This window comes from Salvelinus fontinalis, unplaced genomic scaffold, assembly GCF_029448725.1.
Source record: "Salvelinus fontinalis isolate EN_2023a unplaced genomic scaffold, ASM2944872v1 scaffold_0254, whole genome shotgun sequence".
In the NCBI taxonomy this organism is placed as follows: domain Eukaryota; kingdom Metazoa; phylum Chordata; class Actinopteri; order Salmoniformes; family Salmonidae; genus Salvelinus; species Salvelinus fontinalis.
The window spans coordinates 104,651-122,765 of NW_026600463.1; the positions used below are offsets into that span (position 1 = coordinate 104,651).

General features: G+C 40.1%; 1 long non-coding RNA gene across 1 annotated transcript; it reads right to left on the reverse strand.

Annotated features, from left to right (window-relative positions):
- Positions 1–202: 202 nt before the first annotated feature.
- Positions 203–17,802, reverse strand: LOC129844930 (uncharacterized). Its single transcript, XR_008758029.1, has 2 exons — positions 1,196–17,802; positions 203–1,013 (listed from the first exon to the last, which is right to left on the reverse strand). It is a non-coding gene; the product is annotated as an uncharacterized LOC129844930 (long non-coding RNA).
- Positions 17,803–18,115: the final 313 nt, after the last annotated feature.

Sequence of the window (18,115 nt, forward strand, 5' to 3'; positions counted from 1 at the left end):
CTTCACCCAGCTCTGTTTCGCTTTCAAAAGTTATCTCTTATTGACTGCAGCGTATTCTGTAGAAGCATAATCTATAGACCTTAAACTATAGACCCCTCAAAAATAGCCCACTTCAGTCCCACAAATATTCCGTTATCATGCCTACTTTAGCTGTACTAAAAACAAGTGAAAATTAACATTGAGGTTTCAACAGTCTGAGATGTTACTTTCCAAATGGTAGTCTACCATTTTATTTTATTTCAACAAAATAATGTTAAAAAAATACATTAAATGTCAAAACAGGATGTGAACTCATCTAAGCCTACATATCTATAACCTATCTGATCATCTTACAATACACTGTTTTGAGTCTTAAACAGGCCATTCAATATCAAAGTACATCATACAGTATGCCATGAAAATTACTGGTCATTCATTAGCAACAGGCATGTCAGCAAGACCCACTGAAAACAGAACAAATGAATGGTCTAATAACCCCATTGCAATGCAGTATACTGTATCTACACAGAATCACACACAGTCATCGTAAGTCTTATCAGGGTCTTCTGCACCCCTCTCAGTGTCAGGTGGTATGTTCTGCTCAGGCTCCACTCTGGCACGGTCTACTGAATTCCCCTCTGGAGGACTCCATTTTCCTATAGACCAAGGTGATGACAAGGCAAGATGGTTAATATGACACAGTGAATGTGTTATAATAATATTTGCAGCAAGGCATCTACATGTAAGACCTGTGGTTTCAGTGATACAGTATTGTAAATAATCCTGACTCATAAAGTAAAAAGTTATGACGATAAGTGAAAGGTCATTGGTGACCTGGAAAACTCTTGTAACAAGACTTTAGAATAGACAAGGTACTTGTGGTGTGTTTTCTTTAGTGATGCTGTGGTGTAGACTAGAGCACCATACAGTACCTCTGGCTTTCAGAACCCAACACAGGGTCAGCGTCATGACAACCAAGGAGGAAACCACAAACAGGATGATACGAGTGATGTCCACGATGACACTGAGCATGTCTGGTAAAACAATGTTAAAAACAATAAAAGGACAAACTAAGCCACTGGGTCAACTTTTTCATGAGGAAAATAGTTATACATCTCTAAAATCAACTGGATATCATATACTACATTAATTATTTGTTAAATAAATAGCTGCAGTTGATCATGTGTTGACCGCGTGAAGAGAGTAAGACCTTTACCACAGACAGGATGTTCATCTTCTCCACAGTGTTCCACCACTTCACCATTTCCTGAGAGTGAGAGGACCAGAACAGTTTGAGTCTATCTAGTCATTTCAAAGCATAACCCTTCAATGGGACACTTCAGCAATACAAAGTTAACATACTGTACTAAATGGTCACGTGAAGGCCCATCGGTTGGCTAGATCTGGTGTCTACATCAAAGTAGTCAGGAGGAGAGACGAAACAACGGTAGTACCCTGAGTCAGACAGGGTGATGTTGTGGAGGGTCAGGTAGGACACACCTGTCCCTGGACCTGTATGATTCCAGGTGAGGGTGTGTCTGGACTGACCCTTTAGGGGTAAACAGGTATCCCCATCTTCCCTGCACCATGACACTATGAGCTCAAACCTGAAACTCACCCCACAGGACACAGTGACAGAGCCAGGGATGGGAGCCCTCCACCAACAGCCATCAGACACAGAAAACTCTGCTTGACAATCTGTGAATTAAAACAAGCACACTCAAGCCTGAAATAAGGCAAACATCTCATTTGCATAGCTGTTTGGGAAATCAGGAATTTAGCTGCATGGAATTCTAAAGGACAGTAGTCAAGAGGCATAGATGGACAGCATTTGTATTACATGAAGAAAGTTGATCTTACCATTTACTATGACACTGATGGAATGGCTAATGATCATTGATTGATCTGTATTAGCTAAACACCTGTACAGTCCAGCATCATCTAAGGAGGGATTAGTAAAATGCAGGAATGTTATTCCAGAGTTACTTGTTAAGTAGTTCCACTGGGTTTGGATGTGAGGAGTTTTGGTCACAGGATTGCAGATATCTTTGTTCAGTTTACACCAAGTGACTTGTGGTAGATCAGTGCAGAATCCTACAGTACAGTTAATCGTCAGTTTCTCCATGACAAAAGCTTGAACCACAGTGTTCCGAGACACTCTAATATAGTCATCACAGATGGGATGTTGCCCTGTGGGAGAAAAATATTATGAAACACCACAGCGAAATATTGGATTCTGTAACAACAAATGTTTTAGAGTATTCTCAAAACTTGACTTGGCATTAATGGACATCACACATAGCATAGCCTTCACCAGGCAGTCACTACATTAAATAATGAATCATCAGCATCATTAATAAAATAATTGGAGCACACTGTTCATAATCAGAGAATAATGTTATGTTAAAAACATTGAAAAGTAGCTTGAAGAAAATATTAGAAATATTCTGGTCAGTAACTTGAAGTTGTTTTGCAAACAGCAGGAGGAGGACCCCAACCAAGCCTTTCCCTCCTTCATTAGACGTATATGTATCCATTGTCTTCATTTGAGCCTTGGTCTTTAGTTCACTGATAATACACATTGAACTATACTCGTCTTTGTCTTGTCTAATGCAACGTAAGGCACTGTTTGACTGTTTTTATCTGTGGGCTACTTCCGCTACCACTACTTCCTCTGTGGTTTTTATGAAGCGTATGTCTGCTGCTAACATCTAAACCAATATAATGTCTGTGGTCTTATCTGCCTTGCTCTTTGATCATGATCTTGTTGAGATGGATACAGATAAACAGGAGTCCACATAAACTGGGTCTGCCAGTGCATCCAAACATTACTGTTGGCCTATTCTGAAAAGACCCTACACCTCTTGAAATAAATACATGTATTTCATGTGTTCTGGATTTAGTCAAGGCTTTCTGTTGTCTACTAAGCCTACAGATAATAATACATTGTACATATTGAAATACAGTATTACACTTCCATTTGACGAGTATTACGCAAAAAGGTTAAATCAATCTCAAACTTTGTTTTGTCCCAAATCAAACATAGAATATTTTAAGGAGAGATGTAGCACAATCCTTGTGACCACGACAGTGTTTTATACAATCTAAGACAAACAGGGACAAAGAAAGAGAGTCTATGAAATACATCTCTGATCGATCCCAGACCTGCTGGCCAACTCTAGGAAATACTTCTGTTATAGTATACAATCTATTTGCTTTAATATTTTTTCATGGTCTCAATGTTTTCTTACCCCTCAAGTCACATCTTGACACCAGATGAATATTTTTTTTATCAAATCAAATGTTATTAGTCACATGCGGTTATGTTGGTTAGTCACAATACAGGGAAATGCTTACTTACGAGCCCCTAAACAACAATGCAGTTAAAAATAAAATAAAAACAGATTAGAATAAGAAATAAATGTAACAAGTAATTGAAGAGCAGCAGTAAAATAACAATAGCAAGACTATATACAGTGGGGTACCGGTACAGAGTCAATGTGCAGGGGCACCGGTTATTGAGGTAATATGTACATGTAGATGTAGGTAGAGTTATTAAAGTGACTATGCAGAGATGATTACAACGGAGAGTAGCAGCGGTGTAAAAAAGGGGGGGGGGGGGCAATGCAAATATTCTGGGTAGCCATTTGATTAGATGTTCAGTCTTATGGCTTGGGGGTAGAAGCTGTTTTTATGCACTTTCCTTTCTATGTGTATTCTGTCCTTGAATTTGAGCATGAGAATATCATGCTATTCACCCGCTATTTATTTTGGGGTGGTGATCAATGAAAGGAAGGTGTGTCGGAGGTGTGTCTACAGATAAACCGTATTCGGACCTTGACTTCATTCCCTCATAATTCCACCACCTTTACGTGCATTGAAGCGATGAATAATGTCGAGCAACATGTCGGTTCCAAACTGGAACAACATCTACTTTATTTTCCCCGACATCAATAAAACCATTCTCCATGCGCTGTAGTTTACACATGTAGAAGACCTAGGTAAGAGGTATAGACGGACAGTGTTTGTATTGAATGAAGAAAGTAGATTTTACTATTACAACGATGGAATTGCTAATGATGTAGCGTCTATCTTTATTCACTTGTACTGTACACCTGTACAGTCCAGCATCATCTATAGATACTTTAGTAAAAGGCAGGAAGGAGGGGTTTTGGTCACAGGATTGCAGATGCCTTCATCCAGTTTACACCATGTGACTTGTGGTAGATCAGTACAGAATGGGACAGTTAATCACAGTGGTGTAAGGTACTTAAGTAAAAAGACTTTAAAGCACTACTTAAGTCGTTTTTTGGAGTATCTGTACTTTACTATTTATATTTTTGACAACTTTTACAACACTACATTCCTAAAGAAAATAATGTACTTTTTACTCCATACATTTTCCTGACACCCAAAAGTACTTGTTACATTTCGTATGATTAGTAGGACAGGAAAATTGTCAAATTCCTGCACTTATTAAGAACCTCCCTGGTCAACCCTATTGCCTCTGATCTGACAGACTCAATGAACACAAATGCTTTGTTTGTAAATGAATGCTTACGTGTTGGAGTGTTCCCCTGGCCATCCGTAAATGTTTTGCTTAACATAAGGAATGTACAGTTATTTATACTTTTACTTTGCCTTTTGATATTTTTATTTTAGCAATTACATTTACTTTTGATACTTAAGTATATTTAATTAAAACGAAATATTTTTCGACTTTTACTTAAGTAGTATTTTACTGGGTGACTTTCACTTTTATTTGAGTCATTTTCTATTAAGGTATCTTTACTTTTACTCAAGTATAACAATTGAGTACTTTTCCCATCACTGGTTAATCGTCATATGCTCTGTGCTAACTGTTTTAACCACAGTGTTTCGTAGCACTCTGACTCGGTCAGTCGCATGGCAAGGATCTTGTCCTATTTTCCATTAGGAGAATAAGGAGCTCTTGTAACGGTGCGTAGAGTGATGGGTGTGGAGTCAGGTGCAGAGAGCAGAGGATTCGGAAAAACACTTTATTCCGTACAATATTCGGAAAAACACTTTATTCCGTACAATAACCTCGCACAAAGAGGGTGACACCGAACACAGGCGTAAACACTCCAAAAATAATGTACTCCACAGGCACATACGCTGTACAGAGGACAATCCAAAAACAGAGACATTCCTATACCAAAATACAGCAAAACAATCCCGCAAGAACACAGGCGGGCTAACTAAACATAAATAACCCCAACCCCAAAACCCCAAACAAGGAACAGGTGAAACCAATTAGACCCAACAAAACGAAAAGGGAAAAAGGGATCGGTAGCAGCTAGTAGACCGGCGACGACGACCGCCGAGCGCCACCCGAACGGGAAGGGGAGCCACCTTCGGTGATATTCGTAACAGCTCTCCTCCTACTATAGATTAGTAACTGGTGATAGTTTCACTATATTGGCCAAACGAGATAAGAGGATTTCCTGTTATCTACCTATTGCCTGATCTCTCGGACTACATTACTACAGTCATGGCCAAATGTTTTGAGAATGACACAAATATTAATTTCAAAAAAGTTTGCTACTTCTGTGTCTTTAGATATTTTTGTCAGATGTTACTATGGAATACTGAAGTATAATTACAAGCATTTCATAAGTGTCAAAGGCTTTTATTGACAATTACATGAAGTTGATGCAAAGTGTCAATATTTGCAGTGTTGACCCTTCTTTTACAAGACCTCTGCAATCCGCCTTGGCATGCTGTCAATTAGCTTCTGGGCCACATCCTGACTGATGGCAGCCCATTCTTGCATAATCAACACTTGGATTTTGTCTGAATTTGTGTGTTTTTTTTTTCTCCACCCCCCTCTCGAGGATTGACCACAAGTTCTCAATTGGATTAAGGTCTGGGGGGTTTCCTGGCCATGGACCCAGAATATCAATGTTTTGTTCCCAAAGCCACTTAGTTATCACTTTTGCCTTATGGCAAGGTGTTCCATCATGTTGGAAAAGGCATTGTTCATCACCAAACTGTTCCTGGATGGTTGGGAGAAGTTGCTCTCGGGGATGTGTTGGTACCATTCTTTATTCATGGCTGTGTTCTTAGGCAAAATTGTGAGTGAACCCACTCCCTTGGCTGAGATGATACCCCACACATGAATGGTCTCAGGATGCTTTACTGTTGGCATGACACAGGACTGATGGTAGCGCTCACCTTGTCTTCTCCGGACAAGCTTTTTTCCAGATGTCCCAAACAATTGGAAAGGGGATTCAGAGAAAATGACTGTACCCCAGTCCTCAGCAGTCCAATCCCTGTACCTTTTGCAGAATATCAGTCTGTCCCTAATGTTTTTCCTGGAGAGAAGTGGCTTCTTTGCTGCCCTTCTTGACACCAGGCCATCCTCCAAAAGTCTTCGCCTCACTGTGTGTGAAGATGCACTCACACCTGCCTGCTGCCATTCCTGAGCAAGCTCTGTACTGGTGGTGCCCCGATCCCGCACCTGAATCAACTTTAGGAGATGGTCCTGGCGCTTGCTGGACTTTCTTGGGTGCCCTGAAGCCTTCTTCACAACAATTGAACCACTCTCCTTGAAGTTCTTGATGATCCGATAAATGGTTGATTTCGGTGCAATCTTACTGGCAGCAATATCCTTGCCTGTGAAGCCATTTTTGTGCAAAGCAATGATGACGGCACGTGTTTCCGGTAACCATGGTAACCATGTTTGACAGAGGAAGAACAATGATTCCAAGCACCAACCTCCTTTTGAAGCTTCCAGTCTGTTATTCGAACTCAATCAGCATGACAGAGTGATCTCCAGCCTTGTCCTCGTCAACATTCACACCTATGTCAACGAGAGAATCACTGACATGATGTCAGCTGGTCCTTTTGTGACAGGGCTGAAATGCATTGGAAATGTTTTGGGGGGATTCAGTTCATTTGCATGGCAAAGAGGGACTTTGCAATTAATCGCAATTCATCTGATCACTCTTCATAACATTCTAGAGTATATGCAAATTGCCATCATACAAACTGAGGCAGCAGACTTTGTGAAAATTAATATTTGTGTCATTCTCAAAACTTTTGGCCACGACTGTAGTTACTGCCTCCTCCTGTGGTCCTTTGCAATAAACACCTGCTGTGCCCTGCGCTTGAACCCAGCTCTCTGTCTCCCCTCGTGTTCATTACACTCTGGGTGTTTTTAATTATTAGTGTAGACCTACTTTGAAAATACACTAATTTCTTCATACTCTTGTCAAACTATTGATTGCTGGTGAAATCAATAAACACGGAAAATCAAGCAGTATAGAAGTAGCATCTGAATTTGAGCCAGTTTGATACAGCGGGGAAAGAATCCTGCAGCAACAGGAAATGTGAATTATTATGTGGATTATAATACATTTACATTTGTGTAGGGGTTGATACATTTTTCATAAGGGATTATCAAGTCTGAAATGTACAAACTCCAGTAGCCTTTTTATTTTATTACATTACATTTATTACATTTATTACATTATTACATTATTACATTATTACATATTACATTATTACATATTACATATTACATATTACATTGTTCTGCAATAGGGTGATATAATTAAAGGGGGGTTCCTGCTGATTGAGTCTGCTCAATATTATCTGTGCAGTAAATTCTAACATATAGACCTACCACCAGGTTGAAATTAAATATGCTAAGCTACATAATATTGAAGAATTTATTTGATTTAGGATTTTTTTTTCTCGATTTAAGTGTTTCCTTTTAGCATTTTGCTTAGCCTACTGGTTTAGCCTACTGCGCAAATTACAATGCAACAAAAGGTTTAGAACATTGTCACGGCCCCTCCTCTGCAGTGCAGGGGACGGTTCCTCCTGCAGGCAGAGAAGGGTCGTCAGTGATTGGAGTCACCTGGGCTCAGGGTATTTAAACTGCTGCTTCACTAATCATCTCTCTCTCTTCTCCTCCAGGTATGATCATGTTTTGTTTGTTCCTTTGTAGTTGTACATAGTTTTCACTCAGTCATGTTCACACACACATATTCACGCATCCATGCACTTTACATACACCTTACATTATCCCCAGTTTACAATTGGCTCATTCATCCCCCTCCTCTCCCCTGTAACTATTACCCAGGTCGTTGCTGCAAATGAGAACGTGTTCTCAGTCAACTTACCTGGTAAAATAACGGTAAAATAAAAAATAAAAAAATAAAAAAATTATGATACTTCCACACCTCATTCCTTTTTCTTAGTTTAAAGTTAATAGTTTTGTTTATAATGAAGAACACTTTTAATTGGCCTATACCTGTTATTCGTGTCCCCTCATTTTTGTCACAGGCTATGAGCCGGCTTGTGACAAGTGGGGGCTCATCCGGGATAGTAGTTAACTTCTTGAGAATACAGGGGGTGCTGTTTTCGCATTAGCATAATTGCCTCTACAGATTAAACTGCCTCTTATTCAATTATTGCTGTTACTATATGCATATAACCATATACCATTGGATAGAAAACAAGCTATGGTTTCTAAAACCGTTTAAATTTTGTCTCTGAGTGAAACACAAGTCATTTGACAGCACATTCCCTGAGCAAGAAGAAGATTGCAAGATGTGTATGCTCGCTTCAACGCTCTGCCTATATATGGTCACGCCACCTATGACCCGAAACACACTTCATTCGTCTTCCTCTGGGTGTCAGGAAGACGTCAGAGGAGAAATGTTTTGTTTATCTTGTACTGACGTGAAATAAGACCTATTTCTTTAGCGTGACCGACAACTTCCGGTTTTCTGAAACGAGCGTTTTAGAGGTGCAATTGTCTTTTGTTATGCTGACGTTACGGATGAAAACTATCTCCGTCTCGAAGTTTGTTTGATACATGTGACCATATCATCGTAATGTATGTTTTTTCAATATAGTTTAATCAGATTATTTGAATTTTTTCGGGAGTTTTGCCGTGTTCCGTTCTGTGAGTTTTTTAACTTTGGACAGAATCGTGCCAGTCGACCAGTACCCAGGCTAAATGAAGAGGGAAAGTTGCCATTGTGAATGGATTGAACGACTCATCAGGACTAAGGACACCTTGATCAACATTCTGATGAAAGATCAGCAATAGTAAGACCCAATTTACGATGTTATTTCATATATCTGTCGTGCATGTGAACTGGTCGGGCGCGCCCAGCTGGTTCTGGCTGGCGTGGCTATGCTAATTTAGCGCTACATTTTGTTTTCGCTATAAAACATTTAATAAATCTGAAATATTGTTTGGATTCACCAGATGTTGGGCTTTCAATATCTGTACGCTGTGTATTTTTTCTGAAATGTTTTAAGACAAGTAATTAGTTATATAACGTTGGTCTCTGTAATTGTTCTAGCTGCATCAGCACTATATCAGATTGCAGCTGCAATGTAGAACTGTGATTTATACCTGAAAAATGCATTTAAAAAAAAAAAACTATGCTATACCATAAATATGTTATCAGACTGTCATCTTATGAATTTGTTTGTTGGTTAGTGGCTATATATATTTTCATTTAGTCGAAATAGTGATAGCTACTGACGCAGGAAAAAACTGTTGGAGTAAGAAAATGGTGTCTTTTGCTAACGTGTTTAGCTAATAGATTTACATATTGTGTCTTCCCTGTAAAACATTTAAAAAATCTGAAATGGTGGTTTTATTCACAAGATCTGTGTCTTTCATTGGGTGTCTTGGACTTGTGATTTAATGATATTTAGATGCTACTATTTAATTGTGACGCTATGCTAGCGATGCTAATCAGTGTGGGGGGGGGGGGGTGGGGGGTGCTCCCGGATCCGGGTTAGGTACTCGGTAGAGGTTTTAACTTGGGTTAGTTTAGTTAAGTTTGCCCCCCAAAAAAAATGTTTGAGGGGATGTTTTGGTTGGGCCAATTTTGTTGAAGAGAGCGTTGAGCCATGGTTTCTTTTGTTTCAGTTAGCTTGGTAGCTAAGCAATTCACTCTGTTTTTGTTCAGGTGGGAGTCCTCTACTGTTCAGGCTTATCAGCGAGTGTCAATAGGAGGTTTGTGGTGTTTTTGTTTTAGATGGCAGTGAACGTGGGTAGAACATCCCTTTCCCTTTTCCCCTACATCGGCTCGGGAGCACCTCCGTGGTTATGGGGGGGGGCTGCCAGTTTCTGGTTGTCTTTTCCACTCCACTGGTTGTGTGCATAAAACCCCACCACGTGTGACTGCACGAAGGCCAGGGCCAGTTAGTCGTTTTTGGAGGATAGTGGGGTGTGGCTCCTGTCCTTGAACCCAGACTGACAGCAGGTGAGTTGTGTTTTTTGGAGCATTTGTAATAGTTGTATTGGTTGAGGAAAATGTCTTCCATTTTGAGTAGTTTTGTTCAAGTTCCTTCAGAGGTAGCCTTAGAGTTGTGTACTAAGGAGCATTTAATTGAAATTGCTGAACATTATCAGATTGAGATTGTTGATAAAAAACATCAAGAGACTGTTAAAACTAGCTTAAAGCAGGGTCTTAGGGAAATGAATGTTTTTGGCAGTCAGTCTGCTAGTAGTGAGGGTGCAAGTTCAGTCTAGCCCTTCAGTAACTTTTGAGCAGCAGAGGGAACTGTTGCAAATGCAGTTAGAGAGAGCAATAGGAGAAATGCTAATAGACCAGAAAGACTACCACAGTTTGATGTTTCACAGAATCTTTGTTTGTTGCCTAAATTTGATGAGTCAGATCCAGACACATACTTTGCTTTATTTGAGCGTATTGCGGAAGCTAGAGCTTGGTCAGATTTGGACATGACTATGTTGTTGCAATGTGTACTTACAGGTAAAGCACGTGAGGTAAAGCACGTTTTGCAGCACTGAGTGTAGCTGACAGCAACGTTTTTGCTAAAGTTAAATCAGCAGTTCTGAAGGTCTACGAGCTTGTGCCAGAGGCATATCGTCAACGTTTTCGTTACAGGAAAAAGTTAGATTCACAAACCTATTCTGAGTTTGTTCGTGATTTGACTTCTGCATTTAATCGTTGGTGTACAGCTTCTGAAGTTAGTACTGTTGAGGGTCTGTCTAATTTGATTGTGTTAGAACAGTTCAAAAATTCTGTCTGACCAGGTTGCTGCATACATGAATGAACGTAAAGTTAAGTCTCCAAGTGATGCAGCAATCCTTGCAGATGAATACAGGCTAACATATAAAAGCCATTTTGAGTCAAACAGTGACATGTACCATAAAAATAACTTTACTCCTAGGAACAATAGGTCACCTTTTTTTGGAGCTTCTGTCCAAAGGCCTCAGCAGAAGTTTGGGTCTGGAGGACTTAAAGCACCGGTTAATGCTAATACCTGTCGCTACTGTTTAGTTGAAAGATTGTCCTCTGCTTAAATCAAAACAGTCAGGTCAAGTTAAACCTGCTGTGATGGCAAGTCCTGTTACAGCCTCTGACCACCAGGGTGAGCTTTTTCAGCCACTCGTTGAGTTTGATTCTCAGTCTTCCCGCTGTGATTTTTCAGCCTTTATTTCAGATGGTGTAGTGTCCCTGGTAGATGGCAACCAGAATGTTAAAATCAAGATCTTAAGAAACACTGGAGCTTTACTTCAGGTAAAGGTTCCAGAATCACCAGGTGCATTCACCTTTCGAATCCAAACAAACGAGAATTCATGACCTACTGAAAAGTGAAAACAATATGAATGTCAACAAATCCAGATTCTTTCCCTCTTTCTATGACCAGTCCAATGCATGCGGGGATATTTGGACCTCAATTTTGCAGGACCATAATCATTGCAATGCGGGGCAGAAGCAGCAGCAGCATCCAGTTAGAGACACGGAGCGGTGGCCTGACACGGGCATCCTAGTGGTGAACAACTATCAACCTCTGGAGGTGTTTAGTCCCCTGACCGGTATCCATGCGGCCAGGAGGAGCGAAATGGACGAAGTCAACGAGCTGGCTATCCTGATGATGGAGTTGGAGTTGGGAGAGCCTTTGGATCACGGGATATGTACAATACAGTGCTATTTTTTTCACATGACAATCTGACTTTAAACGTGCTGTTTTGTGTTGTAGGCCTAGTAGGTCTATGCGACAGACAGTTTGGGGCGTCTGATGCTGTTGTCTATTACAATGTTAGACCTCTTTGCAAATTGATTGATTCTCTTTCCCTCCCATTATAGATGACTTCCTAAGCAACCTTCATACATCTGTCATCCAACAACTGAGAAGAGAAGGATTCAAATCATGGAAAAAACTATAATGATTGTATCTCATCAGAATTACCTTAACTAATAACTATTTATGTTACTAAATAAATCCTATATTAAAGTCACAAACCACATTCCCCATCAAACAGCCAATCTGGGCCTCCTGAGTGGCGCAGTGCTAGCTGTGCCACTAGAGATTCTGGGTTCGCGACCGGGAGACCCATGGGGCTGCGCACAATTGGCCCAGCGTCGTCCAGGTTAGGGGAGGGTTTGGTCGGCAGGGATATCCTTGTCTCATCATGCACTAGGGACTCCTGTGGCGGGTCGGGCGCAGTGTACACTGACACGGTGGCCAGGTGTACAGTGTTTCCTCCGACACATTGGTGCGGCTGGCTTCCGGGTGAAGTGGGCATTGTGTCAAGAAGCAGTGCGGTTGGGTTGTGTTTCGGAGGACGCATGGCTCTCGACCTTCGCCTCTCCCTGAGTCCTTTTATTGAGTTAATTTGCAAAGATTACTGGATATCCTATCTAAAAACATTGACCCCTAGTGGTCTGAATTTTGACTTTGATCTCAGCCCCTTCTTATGAACACATTTTCCTTTAAGAACAAGTCTAATAAATTGAGAGATTATTTTTACAGCTTATTATCGTACACCTAATATGTTCCCCCTGTTGATGATGTTCATTATATATTAAGGTTGAACCAAAAGATTATATGTAACAAATTAAATATTAAATTATTATGTGAAATTGAATGAAAAAATGTATGTTGATGCTAATATGATGTACAATATTCCATTATGTTTCTATATGATAACAATAGCGTAATATTTAATATGCCATAAACAATTTTTTTAACAGTTTCACTAATTAATTTTAACTTAATCATTACGAGACACCCCTCACCACTGTCATTGGTTACACTAATTGCACTGTGTGTCTACATAACCTGGTTCAAGGATTCATGATATTACCCTGAGAAAGGCACAGTGATGCCGAAACGTTGGTAAATACCCATTAAATTGTTGGGAGATTATACATAGTGTTTCGACTTTCTTTCTTTTGATAGTTTATTGGCCGTTAGTCAGCACCTCCACAAACTATTATTCTGGGCGTGCGCCAGCTCATGTTTTTTTTTATATATAGTTAGGTCCAACATTATTGCCACCCTTGATAAAGATGAGAAGAAAATACTGTATAAAATAAATACTACAAACACTGACATCTGTAAGGACCTGTAAGCCAACAATGTCATATCTGGTGGAACCACCATGTACCCTGGTATCGTTGACCACAGGCAGAAAGAGTTCACAGCCCTGGTCTCCAGTACCATGAAGATCAAGGTAAATGGCTGAGAGCATGCCAACGAAACACACACGTTACTGTAGCGACGTTGTGTTGGTGTGTCTGGCTACGACGTAAAGCAGGTGTGTGTGGGCTTCAAAGATTTGTTCATTCATTGTAATGATATTCTGGAATTGGACACTTGCCATTTTCGCTCCTTCTTATAATAACAAAAAAACATGAAAACGATCAAATGTAAAAAAAATAATTATATATAATAATTATTCAAAATATATAATTTTCAGACTTATGAAACCTCCTTCTCTTAACCTCTCATCTCCCCCTGTGTAGATAATTGCTCCCAGTCAGTGTACTCGGTGGCTCCATCTTGGCCTCCCTGTCCACCTTCCTGCAGATGTGGATCAGTAAGGATGAAAACCCAGAGGCTGGATCCTCCATCGTCCACAGGAAGTGCTTCTACACACCGTTCCCTCCACCCACGTATCCCATTCTAAACAACAGATGACCCCCACATCCTCCTGAACACACAGTCTGGGGTGAAGTTTCCCCTAGGTACAGATCTAGGATCAGCTTCCCCTTCCCCAATCGTAAGTGCAAAATTGACCAAAGATCAGTTTCTAGGGTCAACATCACCCTACTCCTTAACACATCGACCCATGACCTTCCACTCTTGTGACCTTTGACACCCACCGTCTTACAGTCCCTCTCTTTGGCCACAAATACGAGTATAAGACGAGTCAACAACATCATTTGGACATGAGTTAATAGAAAAGGAACTTTTAAAAGTGAGATTTTCACTGGGGAGTTATTAAAAAGGTACAACATTCAGATTTGTAAAGCTTTCTTTATTGATGAACAGACTGGGATTCTCAGTGTTACACAGAAATCATCATTTGACTTTATTTCTATTGCTGTACTAAAGCTTTTCCAAAGTCACATTTGACACAATGAGACATCATACCTTACAACCCCTTGAAATATTCATACAAAAGTTAAATCTGCTGCTAAAATGTTATAGTAAAACTGAATAACATAATTATTGTGAATTGATTGGAAAGAACATTAAAGTCAACCTGAAAACATTCCTTAATGATCTATGACAGTGACTTTATGACACGAAAGCTAACATTTAGTGTCATTTAATTATTACATTTAATTATTAAAATTGGTTGGAAAGATAATAATATTTTTTTTTACAGAAAATAGACAGAGAAATTTCCATGCACAAGCTAGCATCTTGCACATTTTTAGTCTGACACTTCCTCTCCACCTCAGGTTTTTACTTGCCATACCAGAGGAAGACGGGCACACCGTTGTTGCCAGTATTCAGACTTTTTTCAATGACAACCAAGCCGGCCTCCTCATAAGGACCATCTGCCTTGTGGTTGGATGTAACGGTCAAGGCCTTGATAGGGTGAGATCCATCTTTCTTCAGCCAGACAAACACTGGCTGACCGGATGTTCCCTCGTTGAGGTTAACATTCACCACGGAGAAACCGCGCTGCTGTAGGCTGAAATCCTGCTCATGGTTGACGGACACATTCACCTTGGTGAGCCCGCAGCCCTTATCGGTGGATTGGCGATACCAGAGGAAGATCCAGTTTCCTCCAGCACCTCTATTGAGATCTTCATCCATCCGGATGTAGCCCTCGTTGAAAAGGTTGATGTCTTCTTGGAATGAGGTGGTGGCAGCAACATCGCAGATGTAGGTCACACTCTCTCTCTTCACCCAGAGGTAGATGTAATCTCCTGAGTTACCGCGGTTCAGATCACACGGTAGCCTTTCCCAGCCGTGTTTGAATTGAGCGGCCTCTGCATTCACATTAGTGGTGAGTAGGAGATCTACAATGGGAATGTCGTACTTAGGGCTTGCACCACTAGAGTACCACAGCTGGATGGTGTCTCCCCTTGCTCCAAAGTTGAGGTCTTCGGGAAGCTCAGTGTACCCTGCACTCCTCGGGCCATCTTTCATTTCCTCAGTGAATGAAAACTGGACTCTGGTGATGGGTTCTTCATTGCCCTTTTTGTACCACATGTAAATTATGGTGGTGGATAAATTGCCTTGGTTGAGGTTGACATCCATCATGTGAAAGCCTTGCCCACGAAGCTGTTGCTCCTTTTTAATGCTGGTGGAGATTGCAATATCTGTGATGTATTTAGAAGCCATTTTGTGTAGTTGGAGACAAGTGTCTGTAAAGTAAGAATAAATAGTGAAATTGGTCAACACCTCATATGAAGCAAGAAACGACACTAAATACACCAAAGACCAGGACATTTGATAAGTATAAAATATGAAATAATTAACGGCTAGCTTTTTTAAGCATTTTCTCCAGGTGTTCTAAAGGGGAAACATGGCTTATCAAAATGATGACTTCAAGGATGCACGAAAAATGCCCTGAACAGATACTAAAACAGAAACATGGGCTCGGCTGAGTCAAATTATTAATTATACAAATATATTAATTCATAAGTTAACTGAAAAAGAAACACTACAACACATAATCACATAGACCAGGAGTGGTAACAACGCCCCCTAGAGAACAGCATTGATCACATATCTGTTTTGCTCAGTTTAACATGAATTTTGATCTAAATTGAAGACTATGATCCTTTGGTCATCTGAATCAGGTGTTATGGGGCTAGTGGAGCAAGTGTGCAACCTATTATTCTAACACCACCCTGCCCTTTAAAGTAACAAACAGACATACTCATATTCACATCAGAACTCTTGATTGGAAGTCATTTCTTTACCAGTGATGTTGTGTTCTTCCTCTGTTCTGGAGTGTCAGACGTCTCTGGGAGAAAGTGTCTTCTCTGGGAGAAAGTTTCTTCTCTGGGAGAAAGTGTACACATGAGAGCGCTGAGTGTCTCTTTTATACAGTTTGTCCAGTTAAGGTGGCAAATTATTAACCTATCATAGTTCTACAGAATACATATTACTAGGAACTGTATCTTTCTTCCTCCTCAGACCACACCCCTCCTCTAGTCATGTCTCAACCTCTCCATCCAGTACCCAGTTTATGTCTCCTTCTGACCCTGACCTGAAAGTTGGAATCCATAGAGGTGAAACTGCCACTTCAGTTTGCGATTTACAGCAAAGACATTCATTCAAACAACAAAGACAAAATCATCAGACATCATTAAACATTATTACCCACACAATAGAACAGCAGAGTATGTACTAAGATGCCACACAAGTGGCTCAGGTAGTGCAGTTCATCCAGGATGGCACATCAATGCGAGCTGTGGCAAAAAGGTTTGCTGTGTCTGTCAGCGTAGTGTCCAGAGCATGGAGGCGCTACCAGGAGACAGGCCAGTACATCAGGAGATGTGGAGGAGGCCGTAGGAGGGCAACAACCCAGCAGCAGGACCGCTACTTCCGCTACTTTTTTATTGTCAATCAGTGTTGCTTCCTAAGTGGACAATTTGATTTCACAGAAGTGTGATTGACTTGGAGTTACATTGTGTTGTTTAAGTGTTCCCTTTATTTTTTTGAGCAGTGTATTTTCTTACTCTATTATTTTCCCCTAAGCCTACCACCCCACCCCAAACTGGAGTAAACTAATGGACAACTCTACTTCCAGCTTACACAAAATATAAACATTTTACATTAGTTATCTCTTTCTGTCCCACCATTAAGCTACTCAAAACTCCCCCCATCTATCTCTGAAGAGCATCATGTTTTCATTTCTATTTGCCATATATTTTCAACTGTGCTGTGACGTTTTCAGAAGGTTCTGAATCTTTCTATTCCCATAGTTTCTACAGATTGTACATTAAAGATAAACATTTAGCTAAGAGTATGTATTATTATATTATTGATTGATTGACTATGACTTTTTAAATCACCCAGCAGTGCTATTTGCAGAGGTAGCTCCAGGTAAATGTTGCAATTCTTCAGCCATTCTTGAACGTGTGACCAAAAACAAAATACATATGGGGAGAACCAAAAATAAGTGATCTAATGATTGTCTCTACGCACCAAATTTTGCAGAGCTGGGATGGTTGTATTGCCCATATATATTACACTCTACTGTTTGCAATCATCTTGTATAATAATTTAAATTGAAAAACTCAAAGTTTTTAATCCAGCGTCATTTTATGTATCAGTTCATAAACCATGTTCCATGGAATCGGTACACCCCAGCCAACTTTTTTAGATGTGACAAAATACATAATGCTATCCAATGTTTGATTACAAACATATCTTTTCAGGAGAGATTACCCCTTTAACAAAGGACAAATATGACGAAACAAGTCATTGAAAATGAACACTTACAGGAAATGCTCTCACTATCTTTCATTACTCAATATTTGAGATTAAGATAGACTTGCAAGGACATCTGATACAAGCTCTACAAACGTGCACATGAGTCTCTGATGTACACACACACACACACACACACACACACACACACACACACACACACACACACACACACACACACACACACACACACACACACACACACACAAACACACACACCACACACATTGGACACTAAACTTACTGTACAATTCTTTATATTATTACACATTAAACGGCTAAAACACAAATATTAGGCCTACTGTTGGCCTACTCTGAAATTACCCTACACATCTTTATATAAATACATTGTTTCATATGCTTTGGATTTAGTCTTTCTATTATCTACTATGCCTACTAATCATTCATATGATACATTACAATACGG